Genomic DNA, 24665 nt, shown 5'->3' with positions numbered 1-24665 from the left:
AAAACCCTGGGCAATACACCCCACTGACTCTGCCAGAAATTAGAACACTTGCTTGGTTCCCTACCTTTTGGAAGTGGGTCCTCAATGCATCCCTCTGGGCCATTGCTGCTGATAATTTTTCAGAGATAAACAAACCGGTTTGGATAAAACAAGATCCAACCTGAATTCTTTACCCAAAACTCAAAAAGAACCTCACCACCCCTTTCCTTTCTTTCCCTCTCTACCTACCTTTAGTTCCAAGAAATTCAGGTCACTTGACTTAAAAGCAAAAATTAAACCTTTTTGGTTTATAGACACTACCACACCTATGTCTGGCTAGTCATTTGTCCCTACTTGAAAGGAAGTTGGCTCATTGAGGAAGTCCTGTTTTACTTTCTCAAGGTAGCCTGGGCTAGAAGAAAGAACAAGGAAGGACAGATGTGCCTGTCAACCTCTGTCTTGTTGGCTTCTAGCCTGTCTTTCTCTTTTTTTTTTTTTTNCCTCGAACTCAGAAATCCGCCTGCCTCTGCCTCCCGAGTGCTGGGATTAAAGGCGTGCGCCACCACGCCCGGCGCCTGTCTTTCTCATGTGGCTTTTAGGTTCCAAATTCCGATGATTCCTCTCCTTAAAAATCTGTACTCTGTTTTCAGATGGCAAGTATGGTCTGGACAACTGGTCTACCTGTCATGTCCAGCCAAAACAGAAGTTGCTCAGCTCCCCTGGGGGTTCACTAGGCTAATACAGGCCAATGTCAGGACGGGAAGAAGGCGAAAGGATCAAGAGGAAAGACAAAGATCTGAGATCTATGGTCACAAGTGTCTCTCTACCAATTCAGTGTATGATGTACCTGTCTACAGTCGTTTATGCCCGGCACACCCTCACCCACCACCCTGTGCCACCCAGTCAGGCACCTCAGTGGCCTCGGCCTTTCTAAAGAGTGCTTTGTACTTTCTGCCCTCAGCTAGTCTGGAATCTCTGCCAGGGCTCCCGCCTCCAAAATCCCCATCAGTGGGGTCTGCTTGGTCCCTGTAGCTAATTTACACCCGTCAGGGTTTAAAATAGCTGAAGCATAAATGAAAAGTCCAATTTCTTCAAATTTGCATTGTAAAACCATCCTTCAACTTCCTTGAAATAAATTTTACTATTTTATTAGTGCAAACAAAATGGTAATAAAACACTAATACAGCGTCTTGTATCCAGGGGAAGAGCTAAAATTAACATAGAGCGAGCAGTGTTTGCTATTACATTCAATTACCTTTTTACTTGAGATTTACATTCTCATCCCCTTAATCTCCATAGTAGTGGCTTCAAAATCATTCCTCCCAGGCTCTGCCCTTCCAGAGCCCCCACAGCTGGAAGCCAGGCCTCCCGCCCAGATGGCGCTCACCCTGGGCACAGAGCCTGCCCCTTTCTCCACAGCTGCCAGTTGTCACAAGGTCCCACTCCTCTCCCCTGCTCATAATTTTCTCACGTCTCAGCCTCTCAGTATGAGGCAAGTTCAAACCAAAGGGCTCTGACCCGAGGCACAGGCAGACACACGGTTATCAATGAGAAGTGCACAGGGCACAGGCCAGGGGCATTGCACGCCGAGGCTGCTAAAGGCTCTGGTTGGTATGATACAGAGGCGGGGGCTCTTGGGAGTTCTAGGGAAACTGCCACCTCTGGTTTGACAGGTTGTGGGAGAGGACTTGCTACATGGCACAGCTGGGGACTCTTGAGGGTGGCAGGAAGCTCCAGTCATGCTAAAGTGGGAAGAAATGGAGGAACCACTGGGTCTAGCCCTTCTCCGTGTGGACAAAGTCGAAGTCTTAAGATGTGCTGTCAGTTGGTGGCAGTGGCAGGACTAGAAATCACCTCAGATGTCTCCCCATCCAGGGCTCCCTTTCTCCCAGTTAACACCATAAAATCTCATCCCCCAAAAGAAGTATAGCACCGCATACATTCAAATGTGGAGCTGGTCGGCTTTGCTCCGAGCCACTGGGGGACAGTCCTGTGTTTCCAAGCAGCCCAAAGGCTTTGCCCCAATTCCAGAACTGCCATGGACTGGCTAATTTACACCGTGGGAGTGGGACCGTGGCCACACAACCGCTCCTTCCTCAGCCTCGGTTTCTCCATCTGCACAAATCCCTGAGCTCACAATGACCAAAAAGATCACATGAGCCTCAGAGCCCCACCGGCGATCCTTCCTGAGACCAGAGCAAAGTGTGTGACCAGGGCCACAGACATGGACACAGGCCACGGAGTCCCAGGCAAGGACGTGACTTCACCTTGAACCACTGTCTTTCTTTCCTATTCCAATCTCTGGAAAAAAAATCCCAAAGTGTCCCTACAATAGACCCCACCAAGTGTCCCTACAATATCTTTAGCGCTAAAATGGAGGCAAGCATGGCCACAGAGCCCAGGCCCCAGGCCACCTCTGGGAGCACTCAGATAGGAGGTCTGAGGAAGGCAAGGCAGACAGGGAGATTCTTGATAACAAAGTTGTAAACCTCTCTCCCCTAATTTTAATCTACCTGGTTTTTAAAACCGGGGTGTGGGGGGGAGGATAGCGGTTAAATGAAAGGGACACACACAACCGCACACAACCATCCACACAGGCAGAGACTCATCTGCCCACGCGACACCAACACATACAACCTCCTACACAGCCACCTACATAAAATCACTCACACGCAGTCACACACACGGCCTCATACAATCACAACCAGTCACTTCTCGCGGGCACACACACAATCGCAATCCTATATGCAACTATTCCGATATCCAACCTTTTACACGTAGCCAGTCAACCGTCCAAATATATAAACTCACCTGATCATTCACATACCTCACAGGCAACCAGCCGCATACATGCCATCACCCACACAACCACATTTTACACACAACCACATTTTACACACCTAACCTGACACCCAATCCCACATGCTTTCTAACCCTGACCCCCTCCACACACACACACACACAGTCCCAACTCTCTCACTCTTCTGGAGGACATTGGGTTGAAGGTTCCAGTTTAAACGGATGTGGGGGGGGGGGTGGAGAGGTGGCTTAGTCCTTATGAGCACTGACTGCGTTTCCAGACCACCTCGGTTCAATTCCCAGCAATCACATGGTGGCCCACAACCATCCGTAACTCCAGTTCCAGGGAATCCAATGCCCTCTTCTGATCTCTGAAGACACTGGGATATATACAATTCATATACATACATTCAGGGAAACACTCATATGCATAAAATAAAAATAAATAAAATTTCAATAATGAAATAAGGCCACATTGGGCTTGATGCTGATCTACATGCTATTTGAGATTCCAAATGATACATACAGTAGCAGAGACTCCAGGAAGAGTTGCATGAGCAACTCTTGTGTGTGTGTGTGTGTGTGTGTGTGTGTAGTACGTGTATATGCAAGCACACATTCAATAGTGTTTGTGGAGGCCAGAGGTCAATGTTCCACATCTTTCTGTATCTATATATCTGTCCTATTTGTGGGACCAGATCTCTCACTGAACCCAGAACTACTGCCTAGCTCCAGAGCCCCCAGGATCCTCCCGTCTCTGCCTCCCCGGTGCTGGGGTTACAAATGCGCACTGCCCTGCTCACCTTTTTTTAAATCTAGGTTTTAGAGATTTGAATCCAGATTCTTGTACTTTCAAAAGCAAGTGCTTCACCAATGGGGACATCTTCCTGGCTCTCAGGAAAACAAAACGCAGCTGGTAGCTCACTACTGCCAGGCTACTGACTGTTAGGCATCACCAGTCAGAGCATCAGCCACCACTGGGTCATCCTTGCTCCCCCAGCCGTCCAGCTGCCTGCTCTGTCTTTCTATCTGGGCCCCTGTGGGGGGCTCTGTCTTTCTATCAGTTCCCTGCTCCACAAACACAAGACTGAGGTAGTGGGACTGAACAGGGGCAGTCCCGTGCGTGGATGCCATGCAGGGAGCTGCATTCAGTTCCAACAAGCCTTCTACATTTTTTTCCTTATTTTTTTCCCTCCCCACCATGAAACAAAGAAAGTTTGTTGTGGAGGTGTAGACCTTTCTTGGGCCTTGTCCGAGTTTCTACCTTGTTTTTCTTTTTCCTTCTCCCTCACCTCCACCCTGCCTTCCCTACCTCCCCACCTTGAATAAATAAAGCGCCCAGTGCTGGCACCAGCTGGTAAGGAAAGAACAAACTATCTCATAATTTTCTAATTTTTTTTTTCACACACTGGCCCAGGGTTTTGGGCAAAGGACAAAAGCTATTGTTGAAGAGAGCACAACACGGAGTTCTGAGTCACCGATCCGCCTCGGTTCCTGAGAGCTCATAGGTCTGCTCTGCTGGCAGAGCCGGTGAGCTCAGAGCCCTGCGGGGGCCGTGGGTGCAGGCGCCCTCTTGGGGCGCGGCCCCGCCCCCCACCCTTGCCAGGGCTCCCCGCTGGGCTGGCACTTCAGCTTTGTTGGCTGTTAATCATAGGGGGAATTTTAATAAAATGTTATGAAATAAAAAACAAATCAGCCTGAGTTCTCTGTGCACCCCCCCCTTAATGCTGTCATTTCGGGGACATCTTTCAAGCTCTTTCATAGAGTTTCTCTGGTGGCCGTCAGAACACTGGACATTCAGGGGGAGGGGTATTTTCTCCAATACATATAATAAATATTTTTCTATGTTTCAAAATCATCCTCGAGATAGCTATTTGCATAGGCGAGGCAGGATTTATTCCCTGCGTTATCACGGGAGGACGCTATGACGGCACAGGGGAATATCTTTAAATCAGATCATGTATCCACAAGAGCTAAACCCAGGCTGGGGGCTTTGCCTGAGTGACCCAGATCACCTTGTCTGTGGGTGCCTGGCCTTGGGAAGCGCACCTGGAAGATGGTCCGGAGCCCCACCCAAACCTTGCCAGGCCCCGAACTCTCCTGCCCTTGCACCCAGAGAGACACAGGTCCTGCGGCTGGCCCTCATCCTCCAGCCGACCTTCACCCCCGAAGCTGCACTTCCTCTCTCTATAAAGCACCCTGGCAGCAAAAGGCCCACGACAACACGCGTTCTCCGCTTTTATATCTGAATATCTCAAAGCACTTAGCTAAGACCTTCATTTTCTCATTACCCCAAGGAGAGAAGGTCATTCGGGAAAATGGTACAAATATGCCCATTTGTCAAAAGCAAGAGGGAAGGGAGTTAAAAGGGATATTCTACCAGTGAAGCGAGCAGGCAAAACCAACCCCAGAGAACACGCAGGGCCCGCTTGCCCGCCCAGTGGCCCGGCTTGCTTCTCTAGCCTCTAGTTCAAGAGTCTTGTGACTGACTGGTAGGATGGCTGAGCATCACAGGCAGGTTTACAGAGAGTCAACCACCCAGCTCTGGCCGCAGCTCATTCTGACCTCATCCAGGGTCTCCACTTAGACCATAATCTCTAAAGATCATGATTATGTAAAATACACATTCTATACATAGACACAGTGACCAAAGGAAAAAATCCTGGATGGAAAGACACCAGGTATGATGGCGTGAAAGAGTATGTCCTAATAATTAAGTTCAGGGTCAATTTCCTTCCTTTTACCTCTTTTAACAGTTTCTGTTCAGATGGGGTTCTGTATTTCCCCGTGCTGGAAGGGAAGCGTGCACTTCGCAGGCAGATCAACCTACACTCAACCACGTGACCGGCCCTGGTGGGAGGCACACACCTATAAACCCAGCTCTCAGGAGGCTAAGGCTGGAGAATCAATGGAGAGTTCAAGGCCAGCCTGGGCTACAAACCGAGACCCTATCTACATAAAAGCAAAGCCAACCAACCAACACCAACCAACTGGCCCTCTTTCACTGACCCCTGTGATCTCTCAGAGCCTTATTTCCTGAGGTAGAGTGGCCATTGATCCACTACCTGCCTCGTGCCCTTCAATCCCACAAAAAGTCACGGTAGAGGATCTGACACACAATCAGCACGCAGTAAATGTCTGTTTCCTTCCTCTTTTAGTAAAGTGGAAATGAAAAGGCAGCTCAGCTTTAATGCCGCACCCGGGGGACAGAACAAGACCCTTCCTCTGCGCTATCTCAACAACTTCCTCCACATCCTCTCTCTCATCCATCACCCCGCACAGACCTTAGCTCTTCTGTGACTCACCTGGAGGGTGAGGAGGGGGCACTGACTGGAGAGAACAAGGCCCTCTTCTACACTCTCACCCTCTCTACTAGGACAGGCCCAGGATAACACAGGCCCCTCCGGGCAGCACAGACACCTCCCTCACGCAACCACTCTGGAGGACACACCAGGCGGGTGATTCCTGGGTTGGCGCCATCCTGGCAGCCTCCGGGAACAGGTGCCAGGCTGCAAAGGCCACCTGCTGCTGGGGGTAGGGCAAGGGCCAGGCTCTCCTCCATGCGGAGAGGTGAAGGAGAACCAAGATGGTGGTAGCGTCTAGGAGTCAACTCCTCATTTGGCAGACAGTCCAGGCTAGCTAGCCTCGAGGCTGCTGCTTGGACAGCCGAGAGCACAGCCCTGGGTCTTAAGAGCCTTGTTCTTTGCTCCAGGGTTCTGTACTGGGTAAATATGTTTGCCTTTTCTCGTTTGTCAAGTGTGTTTAAGCCAGCTTTTGATGGTCATATGGACTGGAGCTCCAACCTGGGCCTTGAGGGTCCTGAAGTCAAAACACAAGGGCAGGTCTGAGCCCACTGCCCTCCTGCCTTCCCCATGACAGAAAGGATGGAGCAGGGGCATTAAAGCCTGTGTACATGGGCTGCCTCTGCCAAGCCTGTGCCGGGGAGGTTTCATCTGATCCCATACCATAAGCACCGGCACCTCCTCTCTCACGAATGAGGGATATGAGAATAGAGTAGTTAGATATGTCCAAAGTTACTCTCACAATAAACAAAGGGCCAGGGATTTGAACCCACAGACTTATTCACTATTCTCCAGTCCAGCTCCTAAAGCAAGGAGATCCCACTAGGCCTTTCCAGAAAGGAGCCCTGAGAGGCATCCCTAGCCACAGGAGAACAAATGTACCCCCCCCCCCCAAGGAGTAGGTTGTAATTCTGTCCGAGTGAGTCTTGTCTCTCAAGGATAAATGTTTCTCTACCACTGAGGCCAGATGGTAAAGCTAAGAGATACCGCTGCACACATGCAGAGCGTTGCTGGAGGAAGGGGATGTGTGGGGTAGCATTAGTTCCCTTCTGAGGCGCCTGGGAAGGCTTAAATGGGGGGATCTAGGGATATGGGGTGGGGGGAGGCATTGTTGAGGGCTGAGACACGTAAATATATGTTGGCTGATTGATGGGTCTGGACATCATGGAGAAGAGATCATGGTGGCAGAGGCCAGACCTTTGGCATACACTAACCCTCAAAGCTGCAGGCCTTTTCGCAAACCAGGGATGATTCCAGCTCAAAATGGTGTGCCCTTTCTTTTAAAATTCAAATAGGGTTCTAATAGGAGGCTGGATGTAGGGGGGGCACCAGAAGAAGCCCCCACAGCAGGGGCTATCAGCTTGTCAAGTTGCCTGGGAGGAGGTCCTAGGACCCTGCAGCAGGTCCCATGAAAGATGGGACCCAGCCAGGTTGGGGCCGCTGGTTCACTGGGGCAGTCAGTCTCCAAACATGCTGAGCACAGCACATGGCTTCATTCAGAAACCCAGAGTAAAAGGTACAGACGGGTCTAGGGTGGATTCAGCCCTTAACTCATTCGAGATCGCTGGTGGAGCCACAGAGGAGACAAGGCAGGTCCAGACATAATCCCGGGGGCAAATATGGACACATTCTAGAAATGGTAATTCTTTGCGAAATCCCTCTAAAAACCAAACAAGCATTGGGAAGTGATGGAGGGATGAGTGAGCCTGGGCCCCGAGGTCGGAGTGGAGGGGGTGGAGCCTGGGGGGTGGAGCCTAGGGGTAGCTTGTTTTCTACCCCTGCCAAATCCTCGTTTACTGTCAGCTTCAATCCAGCTTCAACCCATTCGGAACTCGCTGGCTCAATTGCCTTTTCACGGGGGAAGGAGCCTGCACAATACAGGGGACCTTTTCAGCTCCACATTAGCGCACAGGGCACTGGGCAATGTCCGGGAATAAACACACACATCACTCCTGAGGCCGCTGACCCCCACTGCCATCTGAAGCAACCCTTCCAGCAGGGCCAGGGGCACGCTAATCGACGCTCCTCGATTTTAATTCTTTGGGGTGGGTTTTTTTCCTTCTTAGCTCTAATGTGGCTTGGACCGTGGAAAGTTGTGTGTAAGCACGCTTAAGCACGCAAACACACATATGCACTCACACACGTACGCATGCGCGCGGGCGCACACATGCTTAGTATGTTCGAAGAGAACATACTCTTTGTTTTTAACTTTAGTAAACGCTAAGTTGTTCTACACGGAGAAGAAAGAGATGGATGGAAAGAAGGAACCTAAATTAGGTTCCTAGGAAGCATAGAGTCAGGGGGTGGGGTCTCTATTTAAAGTACTTCTAGCAAACAGGGTTTTTGGATAAATCAGCATTTGATAAGGAAAGGTCCCTATGAACCTGACAGTCACCAAAGGTTTCAATTCCTATTATGAACATGATGATTATGGTTATCACGGTGCCTTTTTTATGTTGTTTTGTGGAAGGGCATAAGCCCACCATAACACATGTGTTGTAGAGAGGATAACTTACAAGGCCTGGCTCCCCACTTCCACCACGTGGATGCAAGGAATTGACTTCAGCTTGTCAGACTTGGCAGCAAGTGTCTTTACCAGCTGAGCCGCCATGCCAGCCCATGACTCCCATTTGTTTTTGAGTGCTAACCATGTTCCTTGCTCCGTAAAATGCCTCCAACATGACCTCAGCTAATGGCCACCAGAACCGGAGAAGGTGGGCTCTGTGTGCTGTCAGCCCAGTCCTGCAGAGTGAGACCACAAAGATGGCAGGCAGGAGGAGAGTTTGAGGCTGTACCCTCCTCCCTCCAGACTAGCATGAGAGGAATGTGCTAGGCTGGATCACAGAGAAGGTGGTCACTGTTAAAGACGGCCTCACTCTGTCCCTTAGGGCTCCTGCACATAGGCCTAGCCCAGAGGGATACTGCCTAACAGAACTTCCTGTGATGCTGTAAATGGTGTGTGTGTGTGTGTGTTTATAGGTCGGTCTATCTATGTATTTGTGTTTGTATGTATATCTGTTTATGTTTGTGCATATGTGTGTCAGTGTGTATGCGTGTCTATGTGTGTATCTGTGTGTGTCTTTGTTTATGTCTATGTGTTTGTGTGTGTGTGTGTATAGTCTAACCCAGTAGCACTGGCCAGTGTGACTAGGGAATAGCTTGCTGGATTGTCTATCTAATTGAAATGTCCACAGAGCAGCGGCTACTTGATCAGCCAGTACGGACCTCAGACCCCAAGGCCTCTAGTTATCTCCAGCCCAAAACTATTTTAGAAATAAAGGAAAGAAGACAAGATGGGAAAAAGAATCATGAACTGTCTGTCAGCCAGGTCCCTACCTTCCCCACCAGCATTTTGTCTTCTCCTTCCTTCCTTCCTCCCTCCCTCCCTCCCTCCCTTCCTTTCTTCATTCCATCCCTCCCTACTATGTGCTTCCTCCCCCCACCCACCCCTGCCCCCACATCTCCCTTCTCTCTCCTCCTTTCTTAGCAAAAAGCATCAGTTTAATTAGATAAATCCTCCAAGCCTGTGTCCTGGAGTTCGTCATGGAAATTAACCTGTTCCAGATCTCAGATAGTGAAACAAGACCGCGGTGTTGTGGCGTAGCACAGTGAAATGGGAGAGGCTGATGGGGTGTCATACACCCCGTCTTCCATAAGTGCCCCAGCCCCTCCAGCGCCCCTCCCCCTTGCCTCCGAAGGTCACTGCCACCACACACGCCCCTCTGTCTTCTTGTCCTGGCCTTTCCTCCTAGGACTGGACTACTGCTCAGCAGGCCCACTCAAGGGCAGGTAGGAAATCTACACCAAGGGAGGACCTGCTGTGGTCCAAAAGCTCCAGGTGCAACCTCAGCGGACACACCCTTCTGGCTGGCCCTCAGGACAACTCCATGAACAGAGAGAGGGAATCCCAGTCCCATTTTACAGAACATGCAAACACCAGACATGAATCTGCCCAAGCAGGAAAAGCCGGGTCTGCATTCAGCGCGGTCCCATTTTCTCAAGGACAAGCCACAGGGAGAGCGGAGTCCACAGGTACTCAGGCCAGTTCCTAAGCCTGCCCTAGCCTTCCGTCTCCTGTGTCCTGTCGCAATCGGCCCTCACCCAGTTCGACCACGATGGGAAGCAGAAACTAACGATCCTGGTCCCAGCTTAGGAAGACACATGTGGGCCTCCTGACCCTGTCCAAAATATCCAGAGAAGTGAGAGAAAGTTCAGATTTCCAACCATCCATCCATCCATCATCCTACAAACAGTGAGTTCTTAGCACTCGATACACAGTGGGCAGATTTCCCCCTTTCACAGATGAGGACAGGCTAGTTAAGTCATTGATGTAAAATCACGTGACTCTGCCCCCACTCCCAGTCTTGCCAGCTGAAAAATACACATGACTCTGACTCCTCAGGGTGACCAGGGACGCCGCCACCGGCTGAAACAACAAGGCCCACCCCAAATCTTCAGTGCAATCTCCTATACGGCTAGAAAAGCCACCCCAAGGTCCTAGTAAGAGAACCAGCTCAGAACCTGACACGAGCAAGCAGCCTCAGTACCACATGCACAGTCTGTATCCAGGCCCTTTGTGGACTAGAACTCAACAGGGGTCCCCTTAGAGACACATACCAGATTACATAAAACTGGCTCATCTGACATTGGGGACATCCTTCACTTGACAACATGACCATGATAAATTCTTCATTACATTTAATTACTTTCAAAGGACACTCACAGCTAGGAACCCGGCTGACTTGTCAAGACGAGGGAGGCAGTACTGTCAAAGACTATTTGACAAGACAGGAAACTGAGGCCCAAAGAGATCAAATGATTCACTCAAGGTCACAGTAATGTGGAATCCGGCCAGAACTGGAACAGACTCTCTTGATGCTTTAACACGTCACGAGACCCTAAGTGGACGCGGAGACTCGGAGCTCAGAACCACAGGGAAGTTGACAGTCTGAGCCCGGGGACCTCACTCTTCTCTCTCTTCAGTCAAAGAAGCAGGTGTGTGACCCACCATCTCCCCAAGAATCGGATTTTTCTGAAATTCCCAAAGAACCCCAGGACTAGTGGGCCCGGAAATGGCCCTCACATAGCAAACTGCACAGCTGAGCTCCCTGGGGCGAGGGGGGCGGCTGAGATGCTGGCACAGCCCCTGTGGGTACCCTGCCAGCAATTAGTGCTGGGGAAGGGTGCCAGGCCTGGCAGAACGCATTCCCCACCCCTTCTTCTCATTTATACACACACACCACAAACAAACACACATACACACACATACCACACATATACCACACACACACACCATACACACACATACCACACACACCATATATACACCACACACACACACACACACACCTTATATAGATACCACACAATACACACACTACATAAACACACACACAAACATACACCATACACACACAAACACACATACCACACACCTGTACACACACACACACCACACATACATACATACATACATACACACACACACACACATATACACTTTACACATATACCCACCTAGCATCGGAGACACAGCGCAGCTTCCTTTCAGTAAATCTCTCGTCAGCAAGGCGCGCGAAGGGCATGCAATTTGGCCATTAGTGCTCTTAAACAACAGAAAGGCAGAATCTACCCACCATTAACCCAACCTGCTCCCTGTGGACTTCACACCAGCTCAGTCACCAGCTTCACCTCAAACTCCCACGCTCGCTCTATAAGCTCCCCGGGAGTTTCCAGAGAGAGAGAGAGAGAATTTTTTTTTAATTCTTTACAACACATTATGAGAAGTCAAACCTTTATTGTGCTCGCTGTCAGACCCACCTCTCTCCCCAGAGTAAACCATCCACAGTTGGCACATGACCTTGGCTAAGACCCTTCTGCAAAGCCTAGGAAGCCCAGGGAGTATAAACAGGAAAAGCTGCTCCTGGTGCGTCCTGGGGCATCTGCCTGAGCAAGTGCAGGTTGGTTCCACAAAGGATAACCTGCCTGTTGGCCAGGCTTCACCTACAGGGTCCCCCTTGTGACAGCTTGAAGCATTCTCCTCTCCCGGGGGGCCCGGGCCGAGGCAGGCAGGTGGGAGCCATTGGGAGGACCATTCTGCCTCCTTCCCTAAGAACTAGAAAGCAGCATAATGCAGCAAAGGGCTCTAGAGGGCTCTTAGTCTGGGTTTATAAGATCTGAGAGACCCCTCAAAGTATAAGTGATATTTATGATTATGAGGGGGTTTTTTTTGTTTTGTTTTTTGTTTTTAAAGAGCAGTCTCAATAAGGGCCATGCACAACTCAGCCATCCCAAGCTCGGGGTGCCTGGAGACTAAGGCAGGAGTGAGGACATGGGCTAGAATCCGTTCTTCCTTCCTTCTGTGCCCCTAGCTAGCGACTTCCTTTGGAAGCTGCCCTGCTTTATCCTTGCTGTGCCCGGGGAACTGAGCAGAGCGTAGCCAGACCATGAGCTGGGCTGTGCCCCTGGGCTGGTGCCCACTGCCCTCCTGCCTGTCATCAGGGCTGCCTGGCAGTGAGCGAGCGGGCAGAGCGATTGCACAGTGGAGCCCACCAGCTGAGAGGAGAGGGAGAGCCGGCGGCGGCAGCCAGCTCCCCTGCTTGGCGAAGCCTCACAGATCCTCTTAGCCACCTAGTGTCCAGAGTTGGCCTCTGGCCGCCACTCGGTCCATCCAGCTCCCTAGAACAGCTACTGCTAGGGAATTCTGAGGAACTGGAAGCAGGGGTACAGAACATGACAAGCCCCTGCTGCCAATGCTCCCCCCACCTCTGGAAGTCTGAGGCCTGAGTATTAGGGATACAGCAGATACAGCCCAGGAGGAAGCCAAGGCCTGTGCCCCCACCCCGACACCTTCCAAGCAAGACAGAGCAGGCCTCATTATCCCTGCTCTCCCCCCTCAAAAAACAGAAGATTTATTATCTTCAAAATTATCTTGAAGATTCTCTTTGTGTCCACGCAGACCACCCCTCCCATCTCTGATATCTTGGGGTGCCCTAAGCCCAACCTCCAGGCCTCGTGAGGAACCTCCTGAGGACTGGGCCTCTACTCTCCCTTGGTCTGTGGGCCCCCCTCAGATTCCCTCCCCTGCCGCCGTCTCTTTCCTCTGTGTCCTCAAGACTCCTCTCACCTTGAGAAGTGTTAGGATTACCCAGCATTTACACTCAATGCTCTTCTGTATTCCTTAAGACTTATTAAGAATGATAATGAGTTCCGAAGGAGCTATGAGCCTTTCTCTCTCTCTCTTTCTCCTCTCTCTCTCTCTCTCCTTTTCTCCCTCTATACACCCCCCCACACACACACTTGCTTTCCTTCTCTACATGTCTTCTCCACAGAAGACACACAGGACAAATCCAGACTAAAGTTAGGGGGTGGGGGTGGGGGTGGAGGATCCGAGCAGCCTGGATGAAGGTCACTTGAGGATTCATGCTCCTTAGTTCATCTTTCTCTGGCTTCTCTCTAGTTGTCTACAATTACTATGATTTTAGAAGAATCTCTCCTAGGGCAGGCCACCCCTCACTCTGCTGGACTTTGGACAGGAGTAGGGGGCAGCTGGCCTGCAAAAACCTCGTTAACATTCAGTTCTTAAACGGTTGATTAATCTTCGCAAAATTTACGGCAGGCTTTAGTCGCACACACACCCCCAGACCCCCTGCAAGCTGTGGCCTCAGAACCAAAGCAACTCAACTTGGTGAACTTGAGGGGGTAACGAGACAGGGCTGTCCCTCTGCCTCCAGTGGACCCTTGCCACTGGAACCACAGGCAGCCGGGTGACAGATGGAAGGCACACAGATGACACTACCCAGGCTGTAGACAGACCTGATCTCTGAAGACTAGAGGGGAGATCCAGGGCAGCCAGGGCCATGCCTAACTTTTAGCTACTGGGGGCGGGGGGGGGGGCAAGGGGCGGGTTCATGTGAAGTGGAGGAAGGCAGCAGCCAGTGGGGCAGAGAAGCAACCAAGCAGAGTTCAGAGCTGGCAAGGACACGGAGCCTTGCGCCCAGGAAACACACTCGAATCCCGGGCAGAGGGACTGACTGGCCTTATCGGTCTGCCGGGCTGCCCTTCAGAGAAAAGGAAGAGCAGATCCTAATGAAATTACAGTTTTTAAAATGTCTATAAATTAAATCTATCTCCCTCTCCCTGTGCCTCAGCCCCATCCCCTCTAGCAAGGCCTGTTTGCCTCAGCCCGCTCCCTCTGCTCATGCCTGTTTCTCTGATATAGACATCAAGAGGTTACGGGCTCAATTATAGCTCTACTGGAGTCCCCGCATCAGACTTGCCTTCTCTTCTTCTTCTTCAGAAGCCAGATGCCAAATAAATCTCTCTTCTTTAGATTTTTATTGTCAATGCCAAAAGCTAAAGACCCTTCCCATCGACTCCCTAGTCTTTTTGCACTAGTTCAGAAGGAGGCAAATGTTCTTCAGAATGTGTCCGAGGACAACACAAACGTCTCTCTCTCCGTCCCCCCACCCCCAACCCCCACCCCCGCTTCTGAAGGGCACACGCAAAACCTTGGCTCTCTATGAAATCTTTAAAAGAGGTGGGGAAGCCGGTGTCAGTGTACTTAATGTTAGTGGGGAGGGCGAAAGAGCAGCTGGCACGTAGAAAAATCTAACACATTTCTAAAGTTAAAAGCTGACATCATAAGGCTTCTTGCTAGCAGAGGAAGGTCCATTTAAAACCGGCAGAATATACAAGGTGACTGCTGAAGAAAGAGAAAGGATGGTCTCCACCTTCCTCACACTGTCACAGTGTGCCTTAGGGAGCTTTGTCATCAGGCAATCACAAGCTGAAAGGGCCCTCTCCCCCACCACCAAGGAAAACAAAGTTACTGTGTCTGAGTTACAATCAGTCAGAGCTGTTGATTCCTGAGAAGGAACCAGCTTCAAGTCGGAAGTCTAAAGGAGAAAGAAAGAAAGAGGGGGAGGTGGGGGGGGGGAGAAAGAAAAACCCAAACTCTACCATCGTGTTGGAAAAATAACCAAAAGAGATTCCAAAACCTACTTTTACAGTAAAAAAAGTGCTTAAGAGAAAGTGCTTAAGAGTGCCAGAGGATGCTGAAGGTGGACAGGAAGAGAAAACTTGGTCCTTCTAATTAGCCAGACTGAGGGAAAAAGAAGGCAGCTAGCCGGTGTGCGCATATCACTACCAAGTCATTAATTCTTTCCTGTAAACAATTTAATTAAGTTTTGCCAAATACAGGAAAAAATACTCATTTTGGACTGCTATCTCCACCCCCCCCCACCAAGCCTCAAAAGCAAAAGTCTTCAGCCCCCACCCCCAGTGCCCACACCTCCAGGCCTCCCTGTGTACAACCTTCAGGAGGCTGCCAGCCCACGCAGAGATTGCACTACGCAGGGGTGGGAGATGGCAGTGCCCAGGTCTGAAGCTGACATTTCAGTTTTTAAAGGAAAAAAAAAAACCGAGCAAAATAAACTGTTGACTTTTTAGCTAAAAGTATTTTCTTGTTCTAACTCATGTTCTTATGTTACTGAGCTTAAAAAAAGAAAAAGAAAAGAAAAAAGAAAAAAAACAAACAAGAGAGAGGAGAGAGAGAGAGAGAAAGAGAGAGAGAGAGAGAGAGATGACTTTCCTTGAATGATCTGTTTAACCTAAGCCAGAGGAAAAAAAAGAAAGTCATTAATTACTTATGTGAGCTATTGCTTCAGAAAGACAATAAACCTGCCCGGTCGCCATGGATATGACATATTTGCTCTGAAAACAACACAATAATTAGCAAAGGGGAAAGATACAAGGAGAATATGCAAACTCCTGAGTTTAAAGCCACAGTGCTCTTTTTACCCCTAAGCCTCTGCTCTGTTTGCAATCCAAATCAAACAAAAATTTAAAATATAGCAAAGAGGGAAATAGCAGGGTTGGCTTCCCCCCCCTCTCTCCCGTGAGCTGAAAAGCAACAATGGCTCCACCCACCTGCAAAATAAGACTTGGGGGGGGGACAAGTATTGCTTGTTTGTTTTCTCCTAGCAGGGGTGGAGTCTTGGTGGTTTTTTTTTTTTTTAAGTGAGCTCTTATTTAGTATTGGGCCTTCTGGCCAGATATAAATTTATTTATGAAAGTCAAATGCCCTGTGTGTGGTTCATGCCCCCCCCCAAGTAAATGGAAACATGGGGGGGGCTGTAGTTGAAAAGCTAACCAGCCTATTCCAAAAGCACCAACTCTGTAGGGGACCTCCATTCCCCCTACCTCCAAGAAAATGGAGCCTGGGTCTTACTTTAATATTAAAAATGCATTAAATGGTTTTACCTACAACTTAGTCCCTAAGGATCATTACGAAATGCAATCGCTTTGTATCATATCTGTCAGCGTGATAAATATTGGAGCTAGAGAAGGTCTGCATTTTTTTTCAGGATGTCACCAATCAAGATGGTTTTTTTTTTCTGCCTTATTTTCTTAATTCACTGACTCCCCCTAACCATGACCACCGAAGTCACACACACACACACACACACACACACACACACACCACCCTGAACTGAGGAGGAGAAAAAGTTGATATACTTTTAAACACCAACCACAGGTCAATAATACTCTCAAAAAGCAAGAAAAAAGTTAGGAGTTAAAATTTTGGGGTGACTACTTCCCTCAAAGAGGAAAAATTAAAGTATCCTATTAGCTTTGAGTGAAAACCTTTTCCTTCTTCCCAGAGGCGAAATTCCCAAAAACAGATGGTCAGGATCTCAAAGAAAGTAAATATACCTCAGCCCCCACAGGCAGAGAAATCTAACTTTGAACTTCTTTTTAAATTAAGGGGGGGCAAGATAAACTATTAATAAGAATGAGAGGTGGGTTGCATTTTGTTTTTCTTATTCAAAAAATCATTAAGCACAAGGGGGGCAGATATAAAAGGGGAGGCGCCTATGTAACTGACTTTCCTATTTTTTTAAACAATAGTTTTTTTTTTTTCAGATTGGCCCCTTTGATCTTGAAAGAATTTTGCTCTTCTATGATGGGGGGGGGAGGGCTCGGTGGTGAGATGATCCTGCTTTAAATGGTGACGCAACTTGGGGATCAAAGCCTTCTCTTTCTGTTAGCCATAATAAGCTGTACTTGCCACGAAGCGGGAGTCCCCCGGGCTCCTTTCCTTCGTCAGAAGGAAATAAAATGAGCTGATACTCAGAGCAAGACACGAAGGTGCAAAGTCTAAAAACAAAATAAAACAAAAAGGGCAAGGCGGAGGGGAAGAGGGAGGCACTGGCTCTTTAAACGTTTTAGTGCATATGGAGTTTGATTTCTGAAAGAGATCAGTTTAACATCTCCATAGAAACCAGCAACAGATTATCATCAACAGAATAAATAACTAGTCTAATAAATTAAACAGGAGGCATAAGATCGCTGGAAACCTGATTACTGAAGTTCAACAATATTCCCCATAAACCCTCGTTAACCGCCTCTAAGGTGGCTAACAAGATGGGGTGAGGGGGTGTCTTTCGGATGAGCTAGGTTCCGTGAAGACTGACGCTGGACGCTGCCGGAGGTGGAAGAAGATTCCCCTTCTCGGTCCAGGAAAGGATCTAGGAGTTGTAGTGAGGGACGAAGCACAAAAAGCCAAAGTTTGGGAAGTGTGAAAGTGGTTTCAATTGCGTGATACAGTGCGGGGTGCGAGGACCGCCCGGGACGCACCGCTCGGCCGCCACTGGGGCTCAAGCTAAGAGCTTTGCGCTTGGGCGCGGATCTGCCCAGCGCCCCCTCCGGGCACGTGGAGTGCAGTCAGGGCGCAGCCCCGGGGGACCAACTATCCCCCCGCCCCGCGCCTGGCGCAGCTGCTCCTGCTCAGCCGGGACAGCTCCCTTTAGCATGGCGGCGTGTGTGTGTGTGTGTGTGTGTGTGTGTGTGTGTGTGTGTACGCGCGCGCGCTCTGGGCGGGGAGGGGGGGTCACCAACGTTACCAGACGATCTGTTTTCCAGTTCCCTTGTGCGCTCTCACCGCGCGCCCATACCAGCTTGGATGTAGCCTAAATTTACCAACTTTGTCCGGAGACTACTCCGGTCTTTACCCCATCCCACCCCCAACCTCTGTGACTGTACTAAGCGTTAGCTGGACAGATACACCGAGGGCCGCGCCCCCCCCCCACTCCTTTGGAGAAGCGACGTACACGCTCAGTCTCCCCAACATTCTGCCAGGTTTAGGGGAGCTCCAGCTCGGAGGAGGGGTATTATCCCTGCTGGAACACATCTTCCACCCAGGCACCTACATCTTCACCCTTCCCAGTGTGACTGGAAGGAGGTCCTCGCCGCACCCAGGCCGGCTTCGCAAGCCGAAGCTGAATCTGGAGAAACTTGTCTGCGGGGAGAAGCGGTCCCTGGCCTCACTCCTCTCCTCCCCCAGCTCGGGACCCCGGTCGGGGAAGACTTGGAAGAAGAATCTGTGCCCACCCCCTAGAGAAAAATCTATTATTATGATCTTAATCTACGCCCCCAAAGTGTCCCTCCCGCTGTGATTGACGGCGCATACACCTGTTCCCCTCGCAGAGTAGAGTCCAAACGCTGGGGACAGACATTCGCTCAACCGCTTCTCGGCCGCCCAGCGACCGCCCGCGCCCGGGCACCCCCGCCCGCAGCCCCAGTGCTCCCCTGGCCGAATCTCTCCACCCCAGGAGGCCGCCCCCTCCCCTCCCAGGCCCTGCTCCCCGGCTTCTCCCGCTCCCGGTCGCGCTGGCTTCGAAAAGAGAGAGAAAGAACAGAAAGCAAAACTTCCTGGCGGCCGACGGTCATCAGCTGCACATTCTGCAAATGCCACCGAGTAAAAATAAACCGGCCGCCGCTCCGCCCGGCCGGCTCACCCCGGGCGCACGACTCAGCCCCCTGTCCCGGGAGGTCCACGGCTGAGGGTCTGTTTGTCAGGGTCCCCTGATTCCCGCGCACCCCTCAGAGTCCCGCTCCCCGACACTCTGTCAGTTACCATTTGACGCTCCTGTATAGTGAAGGTCGACCCAAGAGTCCCGGTGGCCCAGTCATCTCCCCTTCACTGTCCCCTGTGCCCCTACATGCTCCTGTCCTCTGCCAGAAGCCGATTTCAGCCCCATGTCCTCTCCACACGCTAAACTCCCGAGGTCCTCCTCAGCCCACCTAGGGTCACAGACCCCGCCCGATCCTCTCCTATCCCTGGAGAGAGCCCCCACCTCCGGCGCCGGAGCTCACCGCTCCACCCGCAATCGGGCCTGCCAACCCAGCGTCCCAAGTCCCCGGGCGCAACTTCTCTCTCCGCGCACACAGTAGCCGCCGCAACTCCCCCGGAACTTTTCCCCAGACCCAGGGCGAGCTTCAGCCGACAGCAGAGCGGTCGGAGCCAGTGACCCAGTGTTGCGAGTCGGAGCCCGGGGGGGGGGGGGGGACGGGGACTCGGGGGTAGGGGGAACGAGTAAGAAACGCCACTTGCCGCGCTTGGAGCGGCGCACTTGAGATAAACTTCCCAGGCACAGATAGAAAAGGGGGCGCCGCTCCCCAGATCTCAGAACCCTCTTGCCTTCATTTTCCCACCCGGAGCTCCCCTTGGCACCCTGCGCCTACGCGAACACTGCCTACCTCTGCTGACAGAACATACACCCCGGTGTCGGGGCACAAGAGCGGGCTAGAGGAGATCCCCACCCACCCCTTCCCTTGGGCAAAGTCTTGCAAAGTCACCCCAGGAGCCCCTCACCCCTGCCTCCTTCTCTCCTCCAGACAGCTCACGATCCCCCCTGCAGCAGGAGGGGGCGTGGGAGAAGGAACGATCACCCAGTATTGGCAAGCACCTGCGCCCCCAGCCCACTGCGCGGAAAGCGCCCCCACCCTAGTTGCAAAGTCCTGTACTCGTGCCTGGCACCTCCCCCTCTTCTCCGCTACCCCGCCGACCCCTCAGTTGGAGTAAGTGACCCCCAGGAGCTGCAGCCCTCCCTCCACTGGAGCGGCTCGCCGGGCATTCCCCTAGTCACTGCGGGCGCCGCGCCGCCCCGCGCCGGGGTGCCAGCCCTCTGTGCCCCCTACCTCCCGTACGGCCGGAGTTGGGTGGCAGCCGCCGCTCGCAGGCTGGCTGGCTCGGTCGTTCGCTCGTTCGCCCGCTCCCAGCTGCAAGCGGCAACCCCGGGGGTAGTGAACTGCACCGGGACAAGGGTGAAGCCTGGAGGCGGCCCAATAGGCCCGCAGAGGTGGAGGGCTTGAAGGGGCCGCGGTGGAAGGAGCGCCGAGTCTCTTACCTGCACTTGGGGCGGCTTTGGGTGACTTTCCAAGTCCGGGGAAAAATGTGTGTGTGTTTGGGATGGAGCGCCGCGGGCGCGCATGCGCGACCAAAGTTGCCGGATCCCGGATTTTTCGCTCCCAGTCTCCGCTCTCGCCCGCTGTGATTATGGAATTCTCCGCGGCCGAACGGGCGAGTGGGTGGCATGCAAAACCCGGGCCGGATCGCGGGGCTGGGCTCCGCTCCACCCTCACACCCCCAGACCTTCCCCTCTAGCATTCTTCCCACCCACCGCCAAGGCTGGGCTCCGCGTGCGCGCGCGACGAGATCGGCCAGCGAAGCAGAATCAGAGCGCGCTGCTCCCTTGTGCGGTTCCGGAAGGTTTCTACACCCTCTGAATGGAGTTGAGACTGGGACAGAAGAAAGGGACAAGGGTGCGTTACTTTCCAGCTATTCTGAACCCTTTGACACCCCGAGTTTGGTTCCCACTTTTTCAATGAAAATTGGCTCTCTTTTTTGCAAGCCAGAATCGAATGAAGTCTTCCCTGTTTGATATTTTCTTTGCTCTTACTCTCTGCAAAGGGGAGTTTTCATTCAGCCCCTATGCAAGAAATAAATCCTTAAGTGAGCAAGACAGGCCTCGCAGAACGACCTTACTCTGCGCGTGGGAGGAGGGCAAATCATGTGCATTAAAACGAGAATGCTGCAAAGTGAAAGATCCACGGAGAAAGCAGAGTGTCTTGGGGGACACTTGGCCTGGCGATGGGAGGTGACAGCCTCTTTCATCTCCCCTGAAGGACACTTTGCATCCTTGCATTACCCTAGCAGGGCCTCTTAGCTGTCTACATGGTCACGATCCTCAGGCCCTACCACCTGGTCCTTCCTCTCCCAGCCAGGCTACCACACCCCAGCATAGACTCAGCAATGATACCCATTTTGTTCCTACTGCAGAATTCAGGATAGAAATTCAAGAAGTGAGACAAAAAAAAAAAAAAAAAAAAAAAAAAAAAAAAAAAAAAAAAAAAAAAATCAAAGGCGAAGGATCCCCCAGGCAAGATGAGTTAGAAACTGACCGCTGTAATACTAAATAGGCAAATTATTAATTGAATAAATAAGCAAAAATGCAAAGCATAACCCAACTTCGAGATGCACTTTACACAGTGAGTTCTGCTCAGAGAAAATGCCGCCCCCAATGCTCAACCCTGCTGGGGACTGAGGCCTACTGGAAAGCTTTTGCTTGGCTTCATGACCCTATGTCTTGCCTGGCAAGTGCTAGGACAGTCACCTGCTGGGATGTGTTCCCTGCCCTGCTGTGAGCTCAAAGTTCATTGGTCCAGAGGCAAATGACCAGAGTCTGAGGCTCTCTGGCCCTGAGGTGGTAGAGTTCCTAAATAAAACCTCTGGGTCAGTGCTGTGAGGTGTCACACACTCCTCAGATGCTATGGTAAGTGACAGCTGTGTCACACTTGTAGGAAAATAGACTGGAGCAAAACAAAAACATACACAACAACAACAACAAATCCAGACCTCACTACTCAGATTTGTCAGCCCATGAAGAGCAGATTTGGGGGTTTGGACAACCCCAAATCCACCAGTTCATCTTGGTCTCTTCCCTCCTTATTCCAAGAATTAACAGAAGTCATCTGCAGCCACAACAGACCTTGGCCTACGTCTCCCCTTCCATCTCCCATCCTTAGCTCCCAGGCTTCGGACTCACCCAAGTATCTCTGAGATACTTGAACCTGGTGACTCAGGAGAACACATGCCCTCCCCACCCCAGTGCTCCCCTCCCCCAGAGATCTCAAGCTCAATCCTGCCAGCCCACACGGAGAGAAACTGAGTCACTGTCATCTGAGAGGTGGTAAAGTAGGCCTGCTCACGTTTGACGAGGGCCCTGTTCACCACTGCAGCAGCAGCAGCAGCTAACAACTTGAGCTACAGGGGCAGACCGCCAGCCACTCACCAACTAGGTGACCTTGAATGAGACATTTGACCTCTGTACCTCAGTTATCCCAACAGAGAAATGGGGCTGATAGCAGTATTGCTGTCTGGGAGCATTGTGAGTCTAACGTAGGTTAATGCAGGAAAAGGGCTTGGGCCACGATATTGATCTGTAAGTGCCAGTAACTGTCATTGTTCCTGGGGACATCCAGTACCCCTCCTTCCTTCCGGTCCCCTCCCCATCCCTTCAAGTCCTCTGTCTAGTTTCGTTTTGTTATGTTTATTTGGAGTAATCCTTTGCTCATTCATTCATTCATTGAGTATGTATTTGCTAAGCCCAACACTCCACAGTGGGAGACAGAGCTGAATTAGACAATGAACAAGGCCTGGCCCGGAAGGGGATGGTGACGGATTTCTTTCTACATCATTATCAGCCCCACCTCCATTCCTAGTATTAGGCTCAACCCCTTTTCCCACTAGAATTGTCCATACCACATACACACATTCCATTCCACCTTCCTTTCTCTCCCACTAAATGTTCATTAACCCACTTATTCTTCACTCCACTTTTTTTTCTCAGGAGCTCTACAACCCTCTCCTAATGGGTTCCTCAATGGGAACCTTGCCCGTGTGAGTGACTAGCGTCTTAGACAGGCTGAAGGGCAGAGAAGGCTCCTGTTGGACCCCAACATCTTCCCACGCCTAACTCGACAGAGGGGAAATATATATATATATATATATATATATATATATATATATATGGTTAGGGGACTTCCATTCACCAGGTCCTGTCATTTCCTCCTGCCGTAGTTCTTGGCCTTTCTCTGTTACTTTATCCTGTTTGTGGATATACAGTGAGTTTGCTTGTACATTGATTGATTCCTGTTTCCTTTCTGGCTGCCCCTGCTGGAGTGGAAGCATCCTGCAAACAGGGACATGGTGGCTCTTGGTGTCCCGGGTACCTATGACAGTGCTTGGGCTATAAGAAGCCCTCACTGGAATCAAGGTGTCTTGAACTGTCTACCCTAGGGAAGAATAGCCAGAAAGAGCCCAGACAAGTGACAATTGACTTAGTACAGCCTAGGAGACACCAGGTGGATGAGTGATCTTACCTGGGTTTCTACTCCCTGACATTTTGCTGGGTCCGGGAGTGGGGGATTGTGGGGAGGATGGAGGTGTCTCTAGAGGCCTGTATCTTAGCAGAGAAAGGTAGACAGTCTCCTGCCTCTGTGTGGAACGCTTGTAGTCGAGAGCCTATCTCATTTCTAAGTCTCTAGGGAGACGTCCCCCATACACACACTGCCCCCACTGAATGCAGACGGTGTCGTTATCTCTGGAGCTCAGGAGCCAAATACTGTGTCTGAATAATTGATTATGAAACAAACAAATTTAAGCCAGCCTCTATTGCTATGATTAGGAAAGCCTTGGAAGATACCCCAGCTTAGCTTGCCTCCTGGTTTTTTTGGTACCTAATCCTCCTTAAGGACTGAAAGCAAAACCTGACCTTACATCAGTAGCCAGTGTTTATCGAATGGTTACTATGTGTCACGGAGCACTTGGGTTGGCTCACCAGCCCCACACAACATCAGGAAGAGGTAGTTACACTGATGAACATAATACCCATTATACAGATGGGGATGCAAAGAACAACTTCCCCAAGACTGAAGTAGACAGTCCGAGTCCCTCAGGACCAGCTACACTGGCAACAAGAGCATCAGAAGGAGATGAAGCTAGGTATGAGGATGTACTGGACGAGAAGAACATGGCTGTCTCTCCATGTGTGCTTCAATTGTTTATGTGCCCTGGTTGGTCTGTATTTCTCTTTTACCCTAGGCTGGCCTTGAACTCAAGATCCTTTTGATTCAGCCTCCCAAGTTCTAGGATCAGGGTGTGCACTGCCAGATCTGGCTCCTTTACATCCTGTCACAATCTAAATAACAAACAAAGCCCCTAAACTATGACAAAGTATTTTCTACACAGCAGGCAGTCAATAAAAAGGGGGGAGTCATATCATATTTTTGTTCCCTATTTTGCCTGGGCTATTCTATGCCTTGAGGTTCTCCTCGGGTAGGGGTTAGTTTTGGGGGTTCGTTGTGTCTCAAGGAGCTGCTGTCCCAGTTGGTACTCAATAGATGCCTAGTGACTAAATAAACAAGTGTCAGAGACAATGATTATGGTGATTACTGGGCGAGTTGTAATTAAAAATAAAAAGAGCTGAGTTCATTCATTTTATTTACGAATGTCTCTCTTGGGAGTGTCCCGGGGAGGCAAGGCAGGGAGAGGGGCTTTTTCCTAAACTCTGAGTTCAGATCTTAGGTCCCATCCACAAGTCCCTCTGTCCCAGTACACTCTCATTCCTTTGGCAAAGTACACAATTACTTGTCTCTTATTATGTACACAACATATATTTGTTATAGAAAATTCAGAAAACACAAAGAAAGAAAAAATGTAATTTTCTTTTAGTGTGTACC

The 24665-nt window shown here is 50.7% G+C and overlaps 1 protein-coding gene across 4 annotated transcripts in view; it reads right to left on the bottom strand.

Moving 5' to 3' along the window:
• The window catches only part of Casz1 (castor zinc finger 1), a 156450-nt gene extending 136055 nt beyond the window's left edge, over positions 1–20395 (bottom strand). For 2 of the 4 annotated variants that reach the window (XM_021159784.2, XM_029476391.1), the window contains exon 1: positions 20273–20395. The gene's annotated coding sequence lies outside the window, so the exon portion shown is untranslated. The other 2 variants (XM_029476389.1, XM_029476390.1) reach the window with 2 other exon arrangements.
• Positions 20396–24665: the final 4270 nt, after the last annotated feature.

This window comes from Mus caroli, chromosome 4 (genome assembly GCF_900094665.2).
Source record: "Mus caroli chromosome 4, CAROLI_EIJ_v1.1, whole genome shotgun sequence".
Lineage (NCBI taxonomy): Eukaryota > Metazoa > Chordata > Mammalia > Rodentia > Muridae > Mus > Mus caroli.
Note: the sequence above shows the minus strand (reverse complement) of the source record. Positions and strands in the feature narration are given on the sequence as shown.